The sequence below is a fragment of the Argiope bruennichi genome, chromosome 4 (assembly GCF_947563725.1).
Source record: "Argiope bruennichi chromosome 4, qqArgBrue1.1, whole genome shotgun sequence".
In the NCBI taxonomy this organism is placed as follows: Eukaryota; Metazoa; Arthropoda; class Arachnida; order Araneae; family Araneidae; genus Argiope; species Argiope bruennichi.
In genome coordinates, this window is record NC_079154.1 from 60,170,759 (window position 1) to 60,195,721 (window position 24,963).

A 24,963-nucleotide genomic window follows, 5' to 3' on the forward strand; every position below is an offset into this window, starting at 1 on the left:
TTGAAAAATGACTAATAGTGAAACAAATGATTCTATATAAGCTTCGTATTAGCATATGAATCAGTATGGAAATTGCTTACATTAGAAGAAATGGGTCAACTAGTTTCTTAAATTTTACCTTTGAATAATAAATCACTTTTTAAAAATAAATTACTTCTATAAAAAATGTGTTCGTAACAGAGAGGTAAAAAAAAAATCACCACTCATTTTAAGGCAAAACGATTTTGGATTTATTTCTTATTAGCATATCAAATTAGTATGCAAATGGCTCAATATTTGCAGATAAATTAGTCTCATTTGCAATAAGATGCATATCATATTTTAAATTGAAAGGTAATGGCGAAATACTCACTTTTAGTGAATGCTGATGATATTTATTAATTTGCAAGATTGAAATGAGAGCTCTCGAATTATCAGCACTTTCTGTTAATTAAATTTAATTGACTGGAATAGGAAAATAATATGAAATTTAATATCATATCGGTAATAGCAAATAAACTTTCTCCGAGTGAATTTGAAGCTCAACCGAGAGAAAAATTTCTTGGGAATAAATTCGAAACACGAGACCCTTTGAATTTTAAAGAGAAACAAAGCGAAGATATTTTATAGAACTATGTAGTTTTAAATTTATAAAATTTTCGCTTCGGACTCTATAATTTTTGATAATCAGCACATTTTAATTGATTATTATCGCAATTAATTTTTATTCAACCCTTTAAAGGGCCATTTTTTTCTAGTCATATTATGTCAAAATATTTTTAGGCTTGAAATTAGAATAAGAAAAGGAATTCATTTAGCTTATTAGATAAATTTAATTTGATTAATTAATTAATAATTAAGTAACAAATCAAGACACATCATTTTGTCTGAGATAAAGAACTCAAGCATCTAAGTTTCTGACTTACTAAAAAAAAAATTTGTCAGAACTTATGCCAGCCTACATAATTTCATACAAAGATTGATAAATTTGGTGGGAAGCATACTTCCCACGGCCTTAGAACGGGTTAATATAATAAATAATTATACATGGCAAAATGAAACAAACTGTATGCGATGTAAATAAACTAATATGTCATCATTATTCTAAAAATTATTTCTTCATAAATAGAAAACTTTTTTCCTAAGCTATAAATTTAGACCGTTTTAATAAAAAATAAAATACAGAGTATCTCAAAATGTATGTTTGCTTTTACTAACTACTTACAGCCTCAAGTGACCCGTTGATTCGCCTAGAATACTGGTTATATTTGATTTCAGATAACTCGTTTGAATATAACTTTATGTTCATCATTCCGATAAACTGTCTGAACATAAATGCTGTCTTATTTTGATTGTTTTACTTATGTGAACCTTTCTAATGGAGGCCAGTTCCAGAAATCACGTCACTTTGAAAAATGTAAATGTGCGAATCTTATAAACATAGCGGTACCCATTTCTTAAATTACAGAGATATTAAACAAAATTATTTTTCTTTAACTTTTAACAACGGAAAAAACCACATGATTACATAATTTATGAAACAATTCAAACGGTTTGAACTTCAGAACAACAATTTATTCTGTTGTTAAAAATTAGGCCAAAAATATTTTTAAAAGATTGACAAGATTCAATAAAAATTTGCATGGTTATTGAACTGGTCAAATTGAACAGACAATTTCTTAAACTTTGACACGGTGGAAAATTTAATTTATACAATAATGTTTCAGAAGTTATTCACTGAAAAACGCGAAAGTACAGCTTAATTTTTTTTATTGAGTAAAATTGTAATTGCCCATGAATTTGCTTCGAAAAGCAAACTCCCGTCTCTCCCTCCAAAATAAATATATGCTGTATTTTGTAGCTGTAGATCAAACGATTTGGCCTGTAGAGCGTCAAAACACACATGCGCACATTCATCTTTATAATTAGTAGTATAGATTAGCTAAACAATCAAAAGCATGTCATTTACAGCAAGATTATGCACGTTTATGTCATAACTTGAGGGTATTTTTTTCATAGAATGAACAGAAGTGCAGAAGTATAGGGTATTTTTTTCATAGCCAATGAAACAGAATGCATCCAAATATCAACTGACATGGTTATTGCCATTTTCAGTTGCGGCTCCATTGATAGTTTTTTTTTTTTTTAAATCTGTAATAATGTCTGGATAATAACAGTGAAAAAAATCGATACAATATGAAATTCTATATTTGTTTAAATTATTGAGAATCACAAAACATTAAATTGTGTTATTGATCGTTTATGAAACAGTTGTTCAAACTATTTATACAATCTGTTTAAATTATATTATATGTTTTATGTTTTAACTTATTATATGTTTTAACCGATGATTGAAATATGCGTATAAATCTTGATATCAGACAACATATCCTGATTGAGATAGTTATTATCTTCATTTTAGCACAAGTAAAAGAGCGCAAAAGACGCCTGGTATACCTAAAAACAACTAAATAATTTTGGTCTTTCGAAATAAATGTGACATTAATTTTAGTATATATTTAAAAACTAAAAATTTTATAATTAAACGCAAATCGGAAATTTAAGTCAGAAAAATCATTGTTTAGAGGGTGTGTTAGACTCTATATGCTTAAGTAGACGAATTGCCTTATAAAAAACTTCCATGCATCGAAAATTTTTGATACTGAAATTTCTCGTGAGTTATTGAAATTTCATAAATAAAAAAAATTAACGAAATTCGAAAATTAGGAATTTACGAATTTCTATGTAAAAAATGTCGTATATAAAGAATTATAAATGCATAATGTAGTCAAAAAGCGCCCATGAATTTCAATGGTGAGGAAAATGAATTAAATAAGAAAAAAAGAGTTCTTTGATTATCAATGCAATAGAAATTCTAGTAAGACCGGAAAGTTGTTTACGCAAAAGACAATAAACATTGTCAGTGAGTCACACATTATTCTTAATTTCCTGTTTCAAAACTTTATTACCTCTTTTATATTTCATATTATGCAAGCACATTTGCAAATTGCATCCAATTTTTTCATTTTTTTAAATAATTTTCTTTCATAGTTTAGTATTTCAAAGTCAGCTTAAACTTTGGAAAAATAATATTTTCATAGTTGTTCAAAGTAAGAAAAAGATGATTTTCATTCCGTTTTCGATTTTCTTTTCGTTTATTTGTTTGTTCAGTGTGTATTTTTGCTTATTAAAGTTTCTGATTTGAATTGGTTGTGAATTGTTTCTGATTTGAATTGGTTGTGAATTGTTTCTGATTTGAATTGGCTCAAATGTTTTACCAGAAACCAGCTTTGAAATGCAGAAGACTACATTTCGTTAAGTCTCCTATTTGCAGAGACTAATTGCTGTATTAATTAATTCATAACTTTGACATCTTACATGCATGGATTTAACAAATTTAAACTTATAATTAAAAAACAAAATGGATTGCTAACATTAATCCAAGTGACTAGGAAAGTCTCTTGTAAAATGATTTAACATATAACATTGGAAAAGATAGATCGAAAAAAATATCATTTGAATTTTGCAATATGTAAGTAAACTTTAGGCCAAACGTGATCACTTGATACTAAACATATCTAATAAATATTTGAAACCACACATTTCAGCCAATTATCACAAAATGTTTATGAAAGCTTATATAGAAAACTCAATTTCTTTATCTAAATAAAACTAAACAATTTTTAAATAGATTCAATATCATTCGGCAACTTTTACTGCTATAAATATATAGATAGATAGATAATAAATTTTTTAAAACAATTTACCAAAACGATCCGTTACAAAATTATTAATTTAGATGCAACGAAAAAACACTTTTGTTAGTTATATCGATTAAGAATATTAAAAAAAAAATCAGTAAATAGATATTTTCTCTGAATAGGCTTAATGCCTTCAGGTGAATAAATCAATGGCTTTAAAGATATTTAATTATCTAAATAGATTTAACATTTGCTGCCATATCCGCAATTCAAACAGTTGAAGAAAGTTTATAGTAATGTTTTTTCGCAACATTATTAAATTACATAAAAAAAATGCTTAGGTTAAATACAAAAATTAATTTAAAAATATTTAAATAGATGTAATACTAATCAATAATATTTTTTCATGTGTGTGTGCGTGCCGTTTTCCAACAAATCTATCAAAATATTTTACATTTTCCTTCCCTAACTATGCCTTTACATTATTTCCTCGGGAATTTATTAAATTGCTTGAAAAACAAATTTAATTATATAAATGAAGTTTAATATGTGCATAGATTTCAGCGAGTTCGCAAATTGTACAGACTAAGTCTATGGCAAAGGATACCGACGTGCTCTGATTGGTTTAAGCCTTGGCATCCTTTTGGCAATGTTTTGCACTCATAATAGTCTAGTTTTCGCTTATTTGGCTCAAACCTTGTACCTTTCATTAGTTTTATGGAAGATACGAGTGAATATCAACACGATCTAATTTTTATTAATATAATTGTTTTCTCCAAATATTAGTAGTAATACTACTAATACTAATTATTATTAATAATAATAATAAATATTACTAATAATACTAGTAATACAAGTAACTAATGTTGTTTATGCACAGAAGTATAAAAACTATATGAAAGTAATTACTAAACATATGATGCAGCAATTAAATAATTCTTATTTTTCTATGATTTTCGTTCCTTTATTAGATAATTTATGCAGTCATTGTAACTTGTTACTGAACGTTTGTTACTTTCCCATCAACTACATATGGGGAGATGATTACTTAATGCCCAAAACGTATAAATATGTAAGCTTTAACGGAATATGTGATTTCGTAGCTAATTTTTTTTTTAGTTATAACAAAATAATATTAAGAAGAAATACATACAAAAATTATTTTTAATAAATTGTAATTTTTATATTTCCTGAATTTAGGTTTCAGGGTTTGATCTTTTCCGCTGTATATGTGTTCCAGATTAATATTACATGTAAACCGTAAAAAATAAGGGGGGGGGGATAAATCCACAAATTTTATTTATTTTTGTAAAAATATATTTCGGTATGGCATCTTTTTGACAAAACATTGCCAAAAGGATGCCAAGGCTTAAACCAATCCGAGCACGTCGGTATCCTTTGCCATAGACTTAGTCTGTACAATTTGCGATTTTTGACACCGTTGGGATTCTCTCTGGAGAACCCTGGATGGTCTGTCGTCTCTTTCTTTCTACCAACATTTTCTTTCTTTCTTTTCTTTTCTTTTTTTTTCCCCTTCCATCTTGTGCTCATCCAACTGGTTAGATAACTTAGTGTTATAGGTACCGGGGGCACAGGATGGCGTTATGTTATGTACAATTTGCGAACTCGCTAGATTTCATACCAATCAGCAAAATTTCCCCCATATATGCGTGCACGTGGTTCAAGCAAATCTATGAAGATAGTTTACATTTTCCTTCCCCAATTATGCCTTTACATTATTTCTTCGCAGGATTATTAAATCACTTGAAGAAACGAACACAAGGTAAATAAATATTTATAAAATTGAATATGCACATAGATTTAATACCAATATTTCTGCCGTATAAATGTAACAAATCTTCCAAAACAGTTTGAATCAACCAATGTGACGAGATTAACTATAATGCTTTTCTGAATCGTAGAACAACATTTTTTATTATAAGATATTTTTCAGTCAACGTATTCGGATAGATAGAGAAGTGCTTATAACCAAGTTTTCAGCCACTCTTTATTTTTTCCCCTAGAAAATTGAATATTTCAAAAAATAATGCTATGTTTTAATACCAATTAGTAACAGTTTTTTATACATGTGTAGGCGTTTAAACAAATGTATCAAGACATTTTACATATTCCTTCCCTAATTATGCCTTCATATTTTCTCTTCACAAGATTATTAAACTACTTTAAAAACTACTTACAATTAATTATATAAATAAAGTTTAATATGCACGTGGATTTAATACCAATATTGCTGCCAACTAATGTACATAGATTTAGTACCAATATTGCACAACTAATGTACATAGATTTAATACCAATATTGCTGTCATATAAGCATAAACTTTCCAAGACAGTTTGAGTCAACCAATATCAAGAGATTGTTCATTTATATGAAAGAATGCAGTGATAATATAAATTAAATTTAACATTATTTGAATAAATTTAATAACATATGGCAACATGTCATCATGCGTACAAAACTAATCTTTCAAGTATTATATAACCACAACCCACAAGATTACTAACTTATATAAACAAAACAAAAAAAAAATGCCGAATTTCTCTCAAACTCTATTATTTAAACGGTCCCACAGCGCCACGCATTCCCATTTCCTACCGCCCACCCAAGGCACTAATAAATCTGATCGTAAAACAAAAAATGAGTTGGCAGGGGTGATGGCACAAACCTGCATGCACCCTTCTCCCATCCTAGAAAAAGAAAACTTAAAATGAAAAGCAAAAGCCACTTTTGATTTACAGCCGGAGCGAACCATGTTATTGTCTCGATACCGCCAGCAATTCCGTTGTTTATATTCAGTCAACAAAATCCACTGATCAAAGAAGCAGAGAAGATACAGCAGAGTGCAGGGGCGCCGCCGTCCGGTCAAACTTCTACATACTTCCTTCCAACCATGAGACTTGATGGCGATTGCTCCTCGAATCCAGCATTCTCGACACGTCTTGACGCATTTCCCCAAGCCCTATTGGTGTCGAACCTCTTCTTCTTTTTTGTTCTTTTCTCCCCCCCCCCCTTCTCGATCTCTTTCTCTTTGGCTCGCTCCAGGGCATCTCTTTCTTTTAGTTTCTTGGCTTGGCTCTTTTTTTTTTTCTCGTTTCTGTTTGTTTTATTTTTTTCCTCCTATCCCGATCCTATCTGATGAATCCTGAATTTTCGAGGGCGGATTCGTTTCTATCTTACTATCTAATTCCATTCAGGAAATTTGACGGGAACTCATTTTTTCCTCTTTTCTTCGACGTCCCGCTAAGAAGAAAAGAATTCTTCGAAAAAAAAAAAAAAACTGTAGTAAAAGCAGGGTAATGGCAGTACCAAAAGAAAAAAGAAATTGATAAAATAAAAAAAAACTGTCGCACTAGAAGTGTAATAAGATAGGTCTCAGTTAGCTACCCAGCAAAACCCCTTCCTACCCACCCCTCGAAGTTCAAGTGATATTGGAATCCTCCACAGACGACAAAAATCCCAAGGACTTGAAAATGCGTCCCTTGAATTTGTTTCTTTTTCACTTATTCATAGTACGGGGAAAAAAAAGCCATAGAAGCATTTTATCGGAATTCCTTTCCTAGAGTTTTAAAGTTTTCCGTAAACACATGCACCTGAAACCCTATTGGACAGATGCATTGCTCAAAGTGTCCCAATGCGGAAAGGCCCCGCAGTTTTTCTCGCATTTCTGCAAGTGCCTGGATTGTACGGAATGCAAATGCAGGAATTTTCTTTTCTTAGCTAGGATTCCGTATTCTAGTTGGTTAACTGTCCACAACTGAATAAAGAGAGTAGGCAAAAAAAGAAGTCATTTTTATAAGAAGTGGTGATCTTGAACGTGCTTTGAAATAAGTTATTTAATATTGATTTATTATACAAAACATCGCTGCCCATTTAAATTTTTAAGTTAAGTAGAGCTTCTGAAATTTTGCGTACTACGGATATTTCTAGGACAGAAAAAAATTTCTTTGAAATAAGTTATTTAATAATAATTTATGGCAAAACATCATTGCCAATTTAAATTTTTAAGTTAAATAGACCTTTAAAATTTTTCGTACTCAGGATATTTCTATAACAGAAAAATATTCTTTGAAATAAGTGATTTAATATTGATTTAAAACAAAACATCGTTGCCCATTTAAATTTTTAAATTAAGCAGAGCTTCTTAAATGTTTCGTATTAAGGATATTTCTAAGACAGAAATCTGGGAAGATAGAAATTTAAGACAGAAATTCATTTCTGGGGGATAATTATCCATGCATATCAGAAAATAAAATAAGTCAGGAGAAATTTAATTCATATAAAAATAATATAATCAACTATAATTATCATAACTCCCCCCCCCATAAAATGCTTTAGTCTTTTAAACATAATTGTTTAAAAACAGAAATATTGTGGAGTGTGGCTAATTCGATAATTATTAATTTGAATTCGTCAACAATCCCTTTTTTTTAGATTTTTTGAATTTCTTTTTAACATAAAATTAAATTATTTTTGTAATTCGAACAAACTAAAATTCGAAATCAAAACTAAGTAAAAAAAAAAAAAAAAAAAAAAAACTAAATCAAAATTAAAAATTTTATTTCTCAATTTTGTGAGTTAAAAATGTTTGTACCATGTCTAATTATATTCTTATTTAAGGTATTATTTCAAAACATAATATATTGATGGTTCATCAAAAAAATACGGGTAATATATCTTCGTAATATAATACTCATATGTAATATATTGAATCAAAACAATTTAAAAAGATGTCGCTTTTTAAAAAAGATTTTGAACACATTAAACGTGAACTATACTGATTATTAATAAACTATTATTTATTGAAATTACTTTGAAAATCATTAATTTTATAAATTATGATTATGGTAATTTCAATTCTTAAAAGTACTAAAAACTATTTTTATTTCATATTTATAGTCACTTTCAATCTGATAGTTTATTTTGCTGCCCTCAGTTTTAAATTCATTTTTCCTTAATTGAAATTTTTGTCCTCTTATTCAAATTAGTTGAATATTAGTTTCTTTGTATTAAGTACAAGGTAAAGATGATAAAAAAAATTGTATATTGAGACATGGTGTGTACAACTAACAGAAAAATCTTGAAAGAGATAAACGACTATTTTATAACTTCACAAGCCATTGTTGGAGAATTCTCTATAATATTCACTAACAACTGCAATATCATGCTCTAATCAAATGCAAACAATAATTCAATTTACTATTATTGCGAATTTATGGGTTTCCAAAATAAAAATGTTTTTTTTTATAAATAATTTCAGATATCATGCGATAAATGAATATATTTTTCACAGAAAGGATTACAAATCACCAAATGTATATGAATAAAAAGTAAGGAAGAAATTGTTGCATTTAGTCTGAAACTAATTTATCGTCTGCTTTTTATGCATATTGGTTTTCGTCGCAATTATTAGATGTTTTTCAAGAATATTACATGTTTTTCAAGAATGATCAGGGATAAAATACACAAAAGGAAATATAACAAAAATTTTACTTAAAAAATATGCACTGGCAAATACAACATCCAAAAGAAAAAAAAACAATTACAAACTTAGCAATTATAGAAATTTTTTTTAAAGCACTAGGTTATATTTGTAACTTTCTTTTAAAAAGTATTAAAAATTTTTAAAAAAAAATCGATTAAATAACATTGTGATTTTATCCTATTTTAATCTTTTAATAGCAAACAATTATCAGCAATTATCCTGAAAATAATTTTTTACGATATTTTTTTTAAAAAATAAAGTTTTATGGCATCATTATATTTTGAAATAATCTGAATGTATCATATTATTATGTATAAATCTGACTCTTTTCTAATATATTTGATAAGGACATATTGGCGAAATTTTCTAAACATAAATAATTTCCGAATAATATTGTTGTCTTTTGTATTGAAGGTCTTATGTTTTGTTATTAAATATTTTTGTAAATTTTTAAAGAAATGCCAAATAATCCTAGTTTGCAATCAGAAATCGTAATTTCAGTAATGTGAAACATACAAAATAATGTACACAGAAAAAAAATTAAGAACTCTATAAAAATAGATTTATGTTATATAAAATGCACATAAAATAATTCGAAAACTTATCATATTTTAATATACTTTACAAATTTCTCATCAAATCTTTTAAATGTTATTCCTGATTTTATTCTGAATGTTAACACAAAATAAGACTAATATAGTAAAATCTTTATGTTAATTTCTGATTAATAGCTCACGATTTGAGAAGTTTTGTTTTGAATGTCCAGTCTTGTGCGCCTGAAGCTTAGACTATTACAAATCACACGCCTAAGTATCAACAAAGAAGGACACACAAATAATTTTTTTGTGTGAGCGATCCACCATTTATTTCGATAAATGAAGCTAGGATTACTCGTTCCTTTCAGATTCGATTGAGACTCACAGAAAAAAAAGAATCGGAAGAGATTATCGGAGAAATTGGCGCCAAATCATCAACTGGGGAGAACCTTGTAATTGATCGTCGTTGAGAAAAGAAAATTTCGCCAAAGAATTCGATAAAACTGGATTTTATCACAGCACATTTTAGATAAATATCAGAGATAGATTTATGTATATAGATTGAAGATGGATGATAAAATCAGTTAAGCAGATAATTATATTTATATTCAGCTTGTTTCACACTGATGTAAAAAGTGTTCCAAAATTAACGCAAGATTTGAATTTGCCACCATTCGTGCAATAAAGCTTTGGCAACTCTATTAAAAATCCATTTGACAGCTGATAATTTAGAGTTAGAAAAAAGGGAACATTACAAGATAGAACAACGTGTTTTCTTCATTGGACAATATTTCAAAAATAATGAAAGTCTGGCGGCCACAGTTCAAAAATTTGAGAATTGTTCTCTTAGATCGAGTGATTCAATGCCATTAGATTTCTTTTTATGGGGCTATTTGAAGTCCAAGGTCTATGCCAACAAGCCCACAAGCATGCGTGCATTGAAGGAGGAAACTCAAAGCTGCATTAACGAAATTCAGCCACATTTATGCAAAATGGGCATAGGAAATATGGACAAAACAGTGCATATATACCAGAAAAGCAAAGGAGGTCATTTGCCCTATGTGTTATTGCATACAAAACTCTATCTTATGTATTTTACAATTCAATAAAAATATAACAATTTAAAGAAAAAAACTTTTTTATTTAATTCAAATCTCGCTTTAGCACGCTGTTCAATCGCGTAACGCTCCATTTTTACTAATCGTAAACTATCAGCTGTCAAATGTTTTTTTTAATAGGGTTGCCAACACTTTATTGCACGAAAAGTGGTGAATTCAAATCTTGCGTTAATTTTGGGACACTCTTCATTTCATCATATCCAATTAACAGGTTAAATTAATGATCAGATTTGCATATCTGTTGCGCTTAAAGTCGATTAGAAAAATTAATTAGATTAATTTAAAGGAATTTATCTAAGCATTGAGGTTAGTAATATATAACAAAGAATTTGATATTTATGGATATTTAAACCATTTTCATTCAATTGTGAACAGCAAAAGTCAACGGGAAATCAAGTGTTAGCTTATAGAAGGTGTTACAGATTAACACATGTTAACCGATAGAAAACGACGCCCTATACCAGCTGGGGCTGAAAATGAATAAACAAAACAAAATGGAACAAAAGAGGTTATGTGGCTAAAATAAATATGTATCTTTCTTAAGGATTTCTTAATTTATGCAATTCGCCAGTTGAGCTGGCCCAAGTGGGATATTATAACAACAACTGAATAATTTCAACCTTTTATTAATTGTATCGAATTGTAATGGAACACGCCAAAGTTTTCATTTTCGTTCATTTATAGAGTCTTTATGATTAGCTCTTTTTGGATATATAAATTTTTAAACAAGTAAAAATAATCGTAAGAATCAAGAATATCTTTCATTCAAAGAATTACATTTATTGCTTACTTTTAAAAACACTTCTGAAAAACTTCTATAACTTTTTAATATTCATTAGTTAGTGATATAAAGAAAAAAAACACCAATTTTAACTTAATTGCTTAAAGAATTTCAAAAATTTGATACATATTTTTTTAAAAACTAACATTTTTAATAATCAAAGATTACTTTCCATTTGTATGTACAAACTAAAAAATCAAATCATCAAAACCAAACGATAATTTTAATGAATATCAAAAATGAAAATTCGAAGTTGTGATTGAGAAGTTTTTAAATTCAAAAAAAAAAAAAAAAAAAAATCAAACAATGCTTTAAAAAAGTTAAGTAAAATATCGTTAAGTTTTCAATCCAAAACCCTTGTGTGGAATAAATTCATGTCATTTCACTTTAACCACAATATCAAATAAAATCTAAAGCAAACGATAATTTTAATGAATATCAAAAATGAAAATTCGAAGTTGTGATTGAGAAGTTTTTAAATTCAAAAACAAAAAAAATTTTAAACGATTTTTTAATAAAGCTAAGCAAAATATCGTTAATTTTTCAATCCAAAACCCTTGTGTGGAATAAATACATATCATTCCACTTTAACCACAATATCAAATAAAATCTAACATAATAAAGATTTTCTAAATTGCTTCTTCCTATTTTTTTGGTTAGAAACTTTTTTTTTACAAGTTTGGAATGAATATTATAAGATTGTCAATACCGAGAACATTTCTCTCCCTTCTCTTTTATTATTTATAGCAGAATCACTTTTTCGAAATTATAGGTTGTTTCCGCGTTGCGTGTTGGTATTCAATTTAGCTGCAGCTGCTCTTTCTTACGTACTTGCTAGAATAGAGATGAACATTATAATCGAGACGTGAATTTGCAAACAGATAAAGATATTTCACCGATATCCAACCTGTCAACTCTAAGATACGCCAAAGAATGAAACAAAGGCTGATGTTCTTTAAAGTAATGTTTATATTTGGGGGGGGGGGTCGTTGTTTGTTTATAGAAATAGACAAATTTTCAATTCAAAATGCTTTGGACCATGAACATTGAAATGTGGAAATAAATTAACTATCAGTTTTTGATCAAAATTGATAGAAGAGGTCCGCATTACAGTTACAGCCTAAGTCTGCAAAGCTGTTCGTACTGTTACCGGCAAAGTATGAAACGAAAACGTTTTGCCCCAAAACGTATGTTTTGGGGCAAAATATGCAATATGAAAGTTATTACATACTTCCCCAAGTCATTGCATGTAATACCTAGGCATTCTGTAGAATGACAAAGGATATTTAAACAAAGTATGAAAACGTTCCTGATAAGGCTATTACCTACAGTGGCTCAAGCAATTGAGAGTATACCTTACTTTTCCTCGAAAAATCCGACTTTCAATATAAACAACACATTAACGAGAAGTGCAAACATGTTTTTATTTTTACACATAATAAATGGTTTAATTTAAAGTAAAAACAAAGAACAATCAACAAAAAATTTCTAAATTGAAAAATTTTAGAAGCATTTTAAATAAACATATATTTTTATATCAAAAAATTGAGAATACACCAATAAAATTTTTGTAATATTTCGCATAGGAAGAAAGTGTAAGCATTTAGTTGCACGTATTTTGGCTTTTATAATGGTCTTTAAAAGTCATGGTACCGATTAGACCCATTTTTGGTGGTATTTGAAGATATTTTATCCCATTCTTCTTGCAACACCTGTTTTAAATTGATTTTATTTCTAATTTTCAGTTTTCGGACCACTGTTTCGAGTGTGACCTACAGATATTCAATGACATTGATGTCAGGCTACTGTGGTGGTGTGTGTAACTGCTGTTTATAATAAATAAGACACCACATTTTGATATTACTTTCATTCTGTTTGATGTTGTTGTACTGCTGGAAAATGAAATTTCCATCTAAACCCAAATTTTTAACACCTTCCTTTAGATTGCTGTGAAGTATAGCTAAGTAAACCAAATGGTTTCTACTGCTATCTATAAAAATTAAATTTCCTACCCCAGATAAAGCCATATAACGCCAAATTATAATGGAGACACCATCATGTTTAACTGTAGGACGTAAATTGTTTGGGCCCAAAGCAGTATTAGGCTTTCTTCATATAGTGCGATGGCTGTCACTGCCAAAAATGTCGAATTTTCTTTCATCACTAAATATAACTTTTTTCCAAAAGTTATTGGCCTTCAGTTGATGATTTTTTGCAAACTTCAAACGCTTTTTCTGGATTTGCAAGCTGATGAACGGTCTCTCTCTAACAATTCGACTTTTACATCTAGCGTGTCTAATTACTTTCGCACGGTTTCAGCACTTACACTTCTGCCTATGATTTTTGAAATTTTTGCAGCAAGTTGGATGAACCATATGGTCCCAGCAATTTAAATAAAGTGCTAAAAATTTGAATTTAGATTGAAATTTCATTTTTTTGCCGGACAATAACCTCAAACATATTTCACATAACGTTAAAATATGGTGTCTTTTTCATTGTAAAAAGCAGCTACACACATCACCACAGTACCCTGACATCAATTTCATTGAATATTTGTAGGTCACACTCGAAACAGTGGTCCAAAAACACAAAATTAGAAATAAAACCAATTTAAAACGGGTGTTGCAAGAAGAATGGGGTAAAATATCTTCAAATACCACCAAAATGGGTCTAATCGGTACCATGAAGTTTAAAGGCCATTATAAAAGCCAAAATACTTATACAACTAAATACTTATACTTTCTTTCTGTGTGAGATTACAATACTTATACTTTCTTTCTGTGTGAGACACCAATTTCATTGGTGTATTCTCAATTTTTTGAGATAAAAATCTGCATAAGTTTATTTAAAATGCTTCTAAAACTTTTCAATTTAGAAATTTTTTGCTGATTGTTCTTTGCTTTTACTTTAAATTAAACATGTATAAAAATAAAAATATGTTTGCACTTTTCATTAATGTCTTATTTATAATAAAAGTTGGATTTATCAAGTAAAAGTAAGGTGTACTCTCAATTTTTTGAGCTACTGTAAATGACGCCCATTCCTCAAAAATACAAATGTTTTTCCGAAAAAATAATGAGAGTACCATTAATAAAATTTACCCAAAATACCTAAATAAGGGACTTATTAAGGGAAACAAAAGTTTCGTATAAAAAATAAGAAATTAAAATTAACCTACTTGTTGTATAATGGTAGGCTCGATTGACAATTTGAATTACATTTCATTACCTTTTTCACGCAAAGACATTTCATATTTTGGCTCTTTGTTTTACAATACATTTGACGAATCTTTAACCGCTTCCACCGGACTGAGCAATTGCAACTGACCGAATAGGAACTTCGTGGTCAGGAATATCTTCAATTCTAAGCAAGTTCTTAGAGCATAAAGTGAATTGTGATTTCGCATATACTTGTTTTAAAATTCTTTCAGAAGTTTCTAGTCGGTAGAAACCATTCTCTGTCACAATCATCACAACTGCCAATATATTGCGCGAATCGGAGATCTATTTCGTATTTTGCCGGTTTCTCATTTGGCATTTTGTAGAATGCCTAGGAAATGTGTGATATATGAGTCGTTTCATACATTGCCGGAGAGTTTTAGGTATTATATACAATCCATAGGCATTCTATAGAATGCCAGATTTCATACTTTGCTGGTATATGCATAGAGAAAGTCAAGCACTGTTAAAAGTGGATAGTATCTTGTGAGTATAAGAAAAAATGCAAAAAGAACTTTTTATCTAGTAAATTTGATCATAATGCAAAAATATGGAGCGATAGTGAGTCCAGTTTAAAAGCGTTCAGCTCATTTTCCACCGCAAGCCCAATTGTTCAGGAAATTCAAGCCATTCTGCTCCGCCAACACTCTATTAAGTTAGGATGGGTTAAAGCATATGTGGGCCACAACGGAAACGAGGTTGCAGATTCCCTAGCCAAACAGGCCATTTCTGCAGGTACGTCCGTTCAATACCCAGCTCCTAAAAGCCACCTGAAAAGTATTCTAAATAAATTGAGCCTTTAATGATGGCAAGAAGAATGGGTCAATGGCTCAACTGGCAGAAACATCTATCAAATCATCTCCAAAGTGTCCTTTAACCCATCATCTTGGAACAGGCTTGACATTATCTTTGCAATTGGCCATGGCCCTTTCCCTTCATATTTCAAGAGATTCAATATTAAAGGATCGGATCAATGTGGCTGCGATGAAGTAGGCGATCCCCTTCATCATGCCACTAGCTGCCCTCTCACCACATCTTTTCATATCAAAAAACACACCCACGACCTAGAAAATATCTGGTGGACCAACGTTATGGGATCAAAATGTCCAAGGTCAAAATTAGAAACCTTGTGCGGTTCCTATAAGAGAACGAGGAATTGATTTCTTCATACCTAAGCCCAGTATAAATTTTCGTTTCATTTCTCAACCAAGCTCTTCTCCAGAATATATTAATTTCAATAGATTTCATCTACTCATACTCCCCTCCGAACACCTCCTTCATCATTATAATATTCTATATAGTTACTTTTTCTGTGTATTGTATATGTAAATTAAAAAAGTTTTTTTTCTTAATAAATACTCCCACGTATATCCTTTTAACCGACAGGGAATCCTAGAGATTCCAAATTCGAAGATATTCTGAGGCGAAAGAAAGAAAATATTTTTTTCTTGATCATGGACTCAACCTTAGACTGAGCCAAACTGCCTATTTTGATAAATTGTATTATTTATTAATTATATTTCAATCATACTATTATTGTGGAATATTATATAGGCTCTTCTTCGTAAGCCATTTAGATCTTCATTTATTCTTCTAATGCTCGCTCTTTTAATTGTTTCAGGCCATTTTTTTATTTTCTTTGGCTGACTTTACTTTCTTTTGCATCTAGTACACAAGCATACGAAAGATCTTTTTTGAATAGCTAGTTCTTTGATAGTTATTTAAATTCTATTTTTTAATTTTAATTAAGAGCTTTTTACCGGCGTAACACCACTTTTGGCACACACCTAATCATCATCAGAAGATAGATCTTCATTTATTCTTCTTCTTCAATGAAGAATAGATCTTCATTTATTCTTCTTATGCCCTCTCCTTTAATTGTTTCCGGCCATTTTTTATTTTCTTTGGCTGACTTTAGCTTCTTTTGCATCTAGTACACAAGCATACGAAAGATCTTTTTTGAATAGCTAGTTCTTTGATAGTTATTTAAATTCTATTTTTTAATTTTAATTATGAGCTTTTTACCGGCGTAACACCACTTTTGGCACACACCTAATCATCATCAGAAGGCATCAGAATATTTTGCCGGTAACAATACCAATATGCAGAAAAAATAGATGTAGGCAGATTTTCAACCTGCTTTCGTAAAAAAATGCTGCTTTCCATAAATTCTTGAATTTATTTATCTTTAATGCAAACGTTGTTAGTATCTAATCCTTGTCACTGAACTTAACGATTTTTGGAACTCCCTAAAAGCAGTCTTCAAATAAACATCAAATATTCCAAAGGGCATAAGTACCATAAGAAATGACTTGCTGTCTCACATAATAAATTAATTCACTAAAATGAACTGCTATATATTTTCGTAAGTCTCAATGGAAAACTTGGAAGAAAACTCTACAGTATTTAAAATTCTCAAAGCGGTTCCATGTTGGCAAGAATACGGAAGGGGAAAAAAATAAATAATAATAACGTGTTTTCGTCTTATTTTTCACAAACACAATTTCTCTGATGGCTATAATATAAAAATTCTGCTCTTACATTAGTAAAAGCCTCTCACAAAGCACATTAGGCATTTTAGATCTAAGAAACACGAAATGAAGCGTTTCAAAAAAGAAAGGGGGGAAAAAATTCGAATTCTCCGAGAAAGGGAGAACGAAAGGGAATGGAAAAAAACAGGAAACATGTTTCTTTCATCGAAGCTTTTAAAGAATTTTTTTTTTTTTTTTTTTTTTTTTTTTTGCTTTGTGAACTAATTTTTTCGCCATTTTTTTTCTTGCTCAGTAATCTTTTTTGGGTTGATTTGTTTCTTCCGTATTAATTCCGACGTTTCCCAGCTATTAGCATTCACTTAAAAAGAGAACACAACAACTTTAATTACAAAACACTGGCGATTAAAGCAAATGTTCAGGAATTCCGTACAATTAGCAAAAGACAGAAGTTTTATTTCGAAATTGAATGTTAAAAAAAAAGAGGAATTGTTTTGGGTCTTTCTAAAAGAATAAAAGTTCTAAGAAACAGATAGCAGTAAAACAATTATGAGAAAAGCTGCTAAACAATTCACGGACAAAACTAATGCGAGTTGCTTCTTTCTTGTTTTAATATGTCTGAGTTTTTAGTAGATTTCTTGATAATTTTTTTATTTTAGAGTAGTTGGTCTTGACATTTTTTTATTAAAATTCTGGACAATTATTAATTTAATCCTGGCTCTTATTTACTCATTTTAGTTCAAAAATTTCTTTTAATATCATGATTATTCGATTGTATTTGGCTGAAACAATAGGTGAGTGTCATATATGAATGTCAGAAATTTATTGAAAGTTCTCAAATGCCTATTCAATGAAATTTGGATAGATACCTTAAACATCAGGATATCATTGCGAAATTTTCTCCCTCTGTTGTTAAGTGTGACTGACTGAATACCCATGGTGAGTGCTTTGTTTGTTTGAGACGCTCACCAAAATGGGAATCCACAGTATTAAAGTGTATGTTTCCTTTCGATTATTTTGAATTACTGCTTTAGAAAAGCATTAATTAAACTTTTAATATTTTATTTTTCATTTGGGAGAAGAGTCTTTCTTCGTATTAAAATCTCTTATAAATGAAAAAAATACGCAAAAATGATAATCATGCCATTTATGCCATAGCAAAAACACAAAACGGTTAGATGAGGTAAACATTTTAACATTAGTTACTTTGTCACACATTTTTAGTTTAGGGGTTTAGGTTCATGTTCTATGGTCGGTTTCAGAGATCATTCTAATTCGTCACAAGTCAAACATGGAAACGTTAATAATACTGCTGTTGTAGGTGTGCCTGATTTACTGAGAATCATGCACATTCGTTGCAAAACAAAATTACAAAATAAATGAGTTACGAGAAAATGTCGAAAGGGTATTATGATTGCCTTAACTCTATTAAAGGTGAAAGACAGAAAACACCTATCCAACTGAATTATGGTGGGCACCTAAGACGCCTGGATATCACTGTGGAATTTCTTCCAATTTTTGCTAAGTGTGATTAACTGAATATTCGTGAGAGTAATTTGTTCGTTAGAGACGCATGTCCAAACGGATTTAATGAACAGGGTGGGGCCCTGAAACACATGAAAATTCATGGCGACCAAATATATGGAAATCGCAGGGTGACATGTCTGGGCTGTATGGCGGATAGTCGAGCTGTTCCCACTTGAACTTGGTCAGTTCCGTTTGTATGACCTTGGAAACGTGTGGACATGCCTTACCATGGAGCAGAACCACACCATCCGTGAGTAACTTTTTTTTTTCCTTCTTCGGAGTGTCTCACAGTACGCGTCCGAATTGATGGTTCTGAAAAAATATCTGAAAGGGAAGCGCTTTAATTCGTACGGTGAACTCAAGGATGCTGTGAAGGACTGGGTCTCGTCATGGCCACAGGAACTCTGGGAACAAGGAATCCTTCAGCTCGTTAATCAATGGAATCTTTGTGCTAAGGCCTATGGTGTATACTTTGAATAAAGTTTACATTTATACCCACAATGCCGTTTCATACCTTTTCATTTGAATACCCTTTGTACATTTCGGCATATATCCATTCTAACCGTGGCCCATTTATTAGTTTTTAAATAGCTAGAAATAGTCATATATTTCTAATTGGAAAAATGCTTTAAATCACGATAAGAATCATATTTAATGCTATTTTATCAAGAAGAGTTTCTTTTTCAAAAAAAAGTTTAAATTTTCAAACATTCCTTCTGTTCTTTTTATCATATTAATAAAAAATCTTGATACACTAACATTTTAAACAATTAAAGTCCCATAAGTAAAACTGAATGAGTTAAACTTTAAATATGGTACTGCATATATTTCAAATCATTTCTGTGATCATTTCAAGAAAATTTATCAATCAAAATACAGTCCTTTCTACAGATGGCCATTAATTTTGAAAACTTTATACCGATCTTAGATTGGATGTTTCCTTTATGCATATTTAATCATAAAAGTTGCAATTTTTCAATCTTTTTAAGATATTAGCATTGTCTGGAATAAAAACCAATAATTCACAGTCTTAACTCTTTCTTAATTATTATATCATTTTCAGATAATAACAGTAAAAAAATAATAAATAATGTTAAAGAAACGTCACGAAAAATATTAAGATGATTTAAGAATGTTTATAAGAAATTATAATATAAAATTTATTTTAACTTGCTTTGGAAATTTTTAAATAAAAACATATTGGTATTTCTTAAATATCATGTCAATTTCATTTAATGATGTGGAAAATTTAAGAAATATTAGTAACAAAAAAACTGCTATATAAAATTATTTTAAGATTTTTTTTTACAAGAACTTATAATATATTAATCTTACCTAGCTGTAGGGCTTTTACGATAAAAACTTCTATCCATTTTCACTTTCAACTAAAAAAGAACAAGAAAAAATGCAGCAGAAATCAAAAGCATTAAGAAAACATTTTAATATAATAATTTAAAACAATACAAAAATAATTATTCCTAAGCAGAACAACAATTCCAAAATATGATTCATTTTCAGTTAAAATAATTTTAACATCATGATATTTACAGCAGCAAACGATTTTCAAATAAATATGTAAGAGAATAATTCAGCAAAGGGAATATAAACAAGTGAATGACATTTCGTATGCAAAGATATATTTGCAAAACGAATGAATTCGAAAAATTCAGGATAGCAAATTCAAATTCACTCATGCTAATGGAAAGAGTAAAATGTTTATGTTTGCATTTTGCAATGGATTCCTGTTTTATGAATTTTTATCTGTAAAGCATTACAAGCATTTTGTTGCAAATACTTAAATGTAACCAGACGGTACTGAAAGCGAAGAAAAAGAAACATATATGTAGATAAGAACAGAAAAATAGCATTAAAAATTATACTATTCAAAATACGGTATCTTTGAAGAAAAATAAGTTATATTAGAAGGAATTCCGCAGAAAAGTAAATTTTTAATGAAGTTAACAGTTTCAATTACAATAGTACAATGGGTACTTTTTCGGATAATTATTAACATTATATTTCTAAATTCGCATACTATGTACAAATTGTTACATGTATAGTTAACAATAGTACAAAACCCACTACTGTTTTGTAGTGTACAAGGCAGATCACCGAATGTAGAGCTATCAAATTTAATACATAGTTATTTAATAAGAAGTACATGCTTTGTAAAAAAGGGATTTTCAAAATTTCAATTATATTTTTAAATTTTTAATTAAAAATTAATAAAAATTCTCGTGTTTTTCTTCATTAATTTCTGACATTACTTTTTATACAAAAATATTCTTTGTACACTCAAAATAATTAAAAATTCAAAACAATTAATCATTAATTAGTATTGAAAATGAAAAATTTAAAAAAAATTAGTTTTAGTGATACAAATTTTATATTTGTATATTCTTTTTAATTTTAATTTTTTTCTTTAATTTTAAAATTTATAATAATTATCCTAAAATACTTATATATGAGTGTTGTGATTATATTAATTGCATTTTTTGTAAGCATACTATTATTGTCAAACTTATAAATAAATTTCTCAAACGATTTCAGTTAAAAAATTATTACTCACTAATTTTATTTAAAAATTAAACAAATCAAATCTAAAACATAACTGTGTTATTATATTCCGAATTAGAAATTCAAATTTGATCGTTTTGTTGCAACTTGTTCTGTTTGTTAGTGGTTTTAAATCTTTCTATAACAAAACCGCTTTGATTAGATTTTTAAAATTTCAAATATCCATTATTAATTAACCAAAACCTGATTTTAAAAAAGCAATCTTTACTGTCTCACTTAGGATGGAAAGATAAAATACTATAAAAAGGTAACTGCCAAAAAAATTGGACCTTCGCAGTTTAATGAATTTCCACATGACAGAATTTTCTTAATCTGTAAAACAAATCTTGGAGATAATATTTGTATATCTATGAACATAGTTATGAAATGAAAACAACTAAAAGGATGCAATTCAACATTTAATTTTAACATCAAAATTGTGGAAAGATATCAAACCCAAATGTCACAACAGTGCAAAATATAAGGTATTCAATGCACATGAGCTATGTGTAATATAATTTCAGCTTACGTAGAACTGAAAAAAAAAACCATGAAAACTTCACTTTTTATAGTTTTTCTTCTTTTCGATCTAAAAACACTACCATCTATAATTTTTTACCTGCAAAAAATGTATTCAGATACATTGATTCTATTTGAAGGTTTCCATCGTTGCAACCTTTTGTACAACGTTTTTAATTATATTTCTCATCATGTATATAATCATGCATCAAATTTCGTTTCAGAACCACATGAAATTGGAATAATTGATTGTAATACCACTACAGTCACTCTCTCACTCTGGTTTAGTTGAGTTTATATATAATCTTAGGAATCTAATGAATAAATACCAATAATTCATTTCTGAAGTTGACTGACTTTTTTAATGATGTACAACGATAAAGCCATATGATTAATTTATTAATTTATATTTCTTGATTACAGAAAATTTAATGTTTATTCAAATATGTTTATATTATGCAAAGATAAGAAAGGGCAATTGGGCATTGATTATCTTTAAGAGATAAACGCATCTTTAAACTTTTTTTTAACAAATGTAGCAATTTTTTTTTGGGGGGGGGAGGCTAAAATATTTTCATTTTCAATCAAGAAAATACTTGATAGAAAAACATGTGAATGAGAGAAATAAAAGTTTAGATTTAAAAAAAGGATTAATTGAGTTTTACCTTCTGACAACGAAGCAAAGGTTAGAATTATTAAGTTTAAATATTCATAGAATTAGCAAGATGGGAAATAAAATCAGAAGACAACTCTGGAACGAAATATAAAAATGTAATTAAAAAAATTGTAATTCAGTTTAAAATCATTGAGATAAAGATATTCGTGGAATCCGATAAATAAAGAGAAAATGAATTTTGTAAAATAGTCTGCAAACACACAAGCAGAAAGCTGTGGATCCTGGAATGCTTAGATTAAATAATACAATTAATGAAATAACGGTATTCATGAGACAACGAAAAGTATTGCTAAAATGAATTAAAAACATTATAAATGGCGAAATTCGATGAGCAAAAGCAAATTCAATTCCTTAAAATCGTCTGCAAACGCACAAGCAGAAAGCCATAGATTCTGAAATGCTTATATTAAATTAGTTGATTAATTAGATAATGAATATTCGTTAGACAACAAAAAGTATCGCTAAAATAAATCTAAAACATTTAAAAATGGTGGAATTCAATAAACAAAAACAAACTGAATTTTGGTAAACCGTCTGTAAACGCAAAAGCAGAAAGCCGTAGATCTCGGAATGATTAGATAAAGCTATGTGATTAAAGAAATAATGATATTTGCGAGACAAACGAAAAGTAACGCTAAAATAAATTAAACGTTATAAATAGTGGAATCTAATAAGCAAATTTCTGCAAACTCGATTGCAAACGCACAGCCATAGAGCCATAGATCCTACAATTCTCGGATTAAAATAGTTGATTAATGAAATAATGAATACTCATAAGACAACAAAGTATCGTTAAAATGAATCTAAAACATCACAAATGGCAGAATTCGATAAACAAAAGCAAATTGAATTTCGGTAAACCGTCTGAAAATTCCAGTATATACGACACATCGGCAGAAAGTCGCAGATCCTGGAATACCCCACGGTTTGTGTCACATAAAGTCGGTTATTCTCTAGAAAAATACATTTGTGAGTCTAAACGTACAGGAAAAGAATATTTGCAAATAATTCGAAGAAAGAATATCTGAGCATGTTCCATCCAGATTCAATTCTTCAACTTGCATCGATTATTCCCTATCCGCGTTTCGCCACTCAAAATTTCTATCGCCGTGTATAAAGAATGAATTTTTGGGGGAAAAAAACTGAAATTTTATATCGAAATGCACACAAAGAGAGAGGGAAAAAGAGGTGCAGCAGATATCTGTCTGTCCGCGTTTTATATAAAAGAGGTATAAACGGTTCACATGCTCGAATTGGATATGCCTCCGGGATTTGCGTAGGTTCGCCAGTTCCACAGATCTATTTTCCCCTACATTTCCGTTTTTGAATTTCTACCTTTCCATCTATTGGCTATCTAATGCTACTTTCGTGTTATTATTTAGAAGTATGAGGTTGCCATGGAAACGTTAAGTTATCAGTTAAGTAGACTCTGAGACAAAACCCGGTGTGTTTTCGTTGGTGCCGCTTTCGATTTGACGTGGAATGTCTTCGTGGGGCATGATTGGCATTCGAAAGAAGGGTGGATTTTTCGAGCGGAGGAAGAAATGGTTTTGCAGAAAGTGTTTTCGTTGGCAAATGCGATAAAATGTTTCAATCATTGCTGAATTTTATTTAAATTTGTATGTATGTGGAATTTGTATTTTCGTAAAGAATTTATATATTTAATTGCTCTGTTGTACAAGGAATGGATTAAAAATTACGAAAAAGCGTGGAATTTATATTAATTAAATATTTGAAAATTTACGTGAAATTTATGTTAATTCCATAAAGAATTTATTATATTTAATAGTTCTATTGTACAAGGAAAGCCTTAGAATTTAGGAAAACTTGTGTGGAATTTATATTAATTCCATAAAAAATTTATAAATTTAATTGTTCTATTGTATAAGGAACGGATTGAAAATTAGAAAAACTATGTTCTGGAATGAAATGAAGTTTTTAAAAATATCATGATCGATTTAATTAACTCCAAAAATCTCCAAATTTAGTTAATCAGGTTTATTAACCTAATTTATATGAATTGCGAATTAGTAATAAAATAATAAAGGAGTAAAAAAAAATCTATAAAGCTGTCATTTTAATAATTAAAGTGAATGATGTACTCTCAGTTTCAATGATAATTAAATATTTCAGTAATCATTATGGATTATTAAATCACTAAAATAGATCAAAATATCCTTGCAATCAGTTGACTATTTCAGATCATTGCCATTCAAAGAATAGTAAATAAATCGTTTTTATCTGATTGCTTCTAATATTTTTGTTGAAAACCTGTAACGTATAATTAAAATATATTTATCAACTTTGCTCCCTATCGCTTTATATCATAATCAGACAATTACATCTCTCATTAAATGAA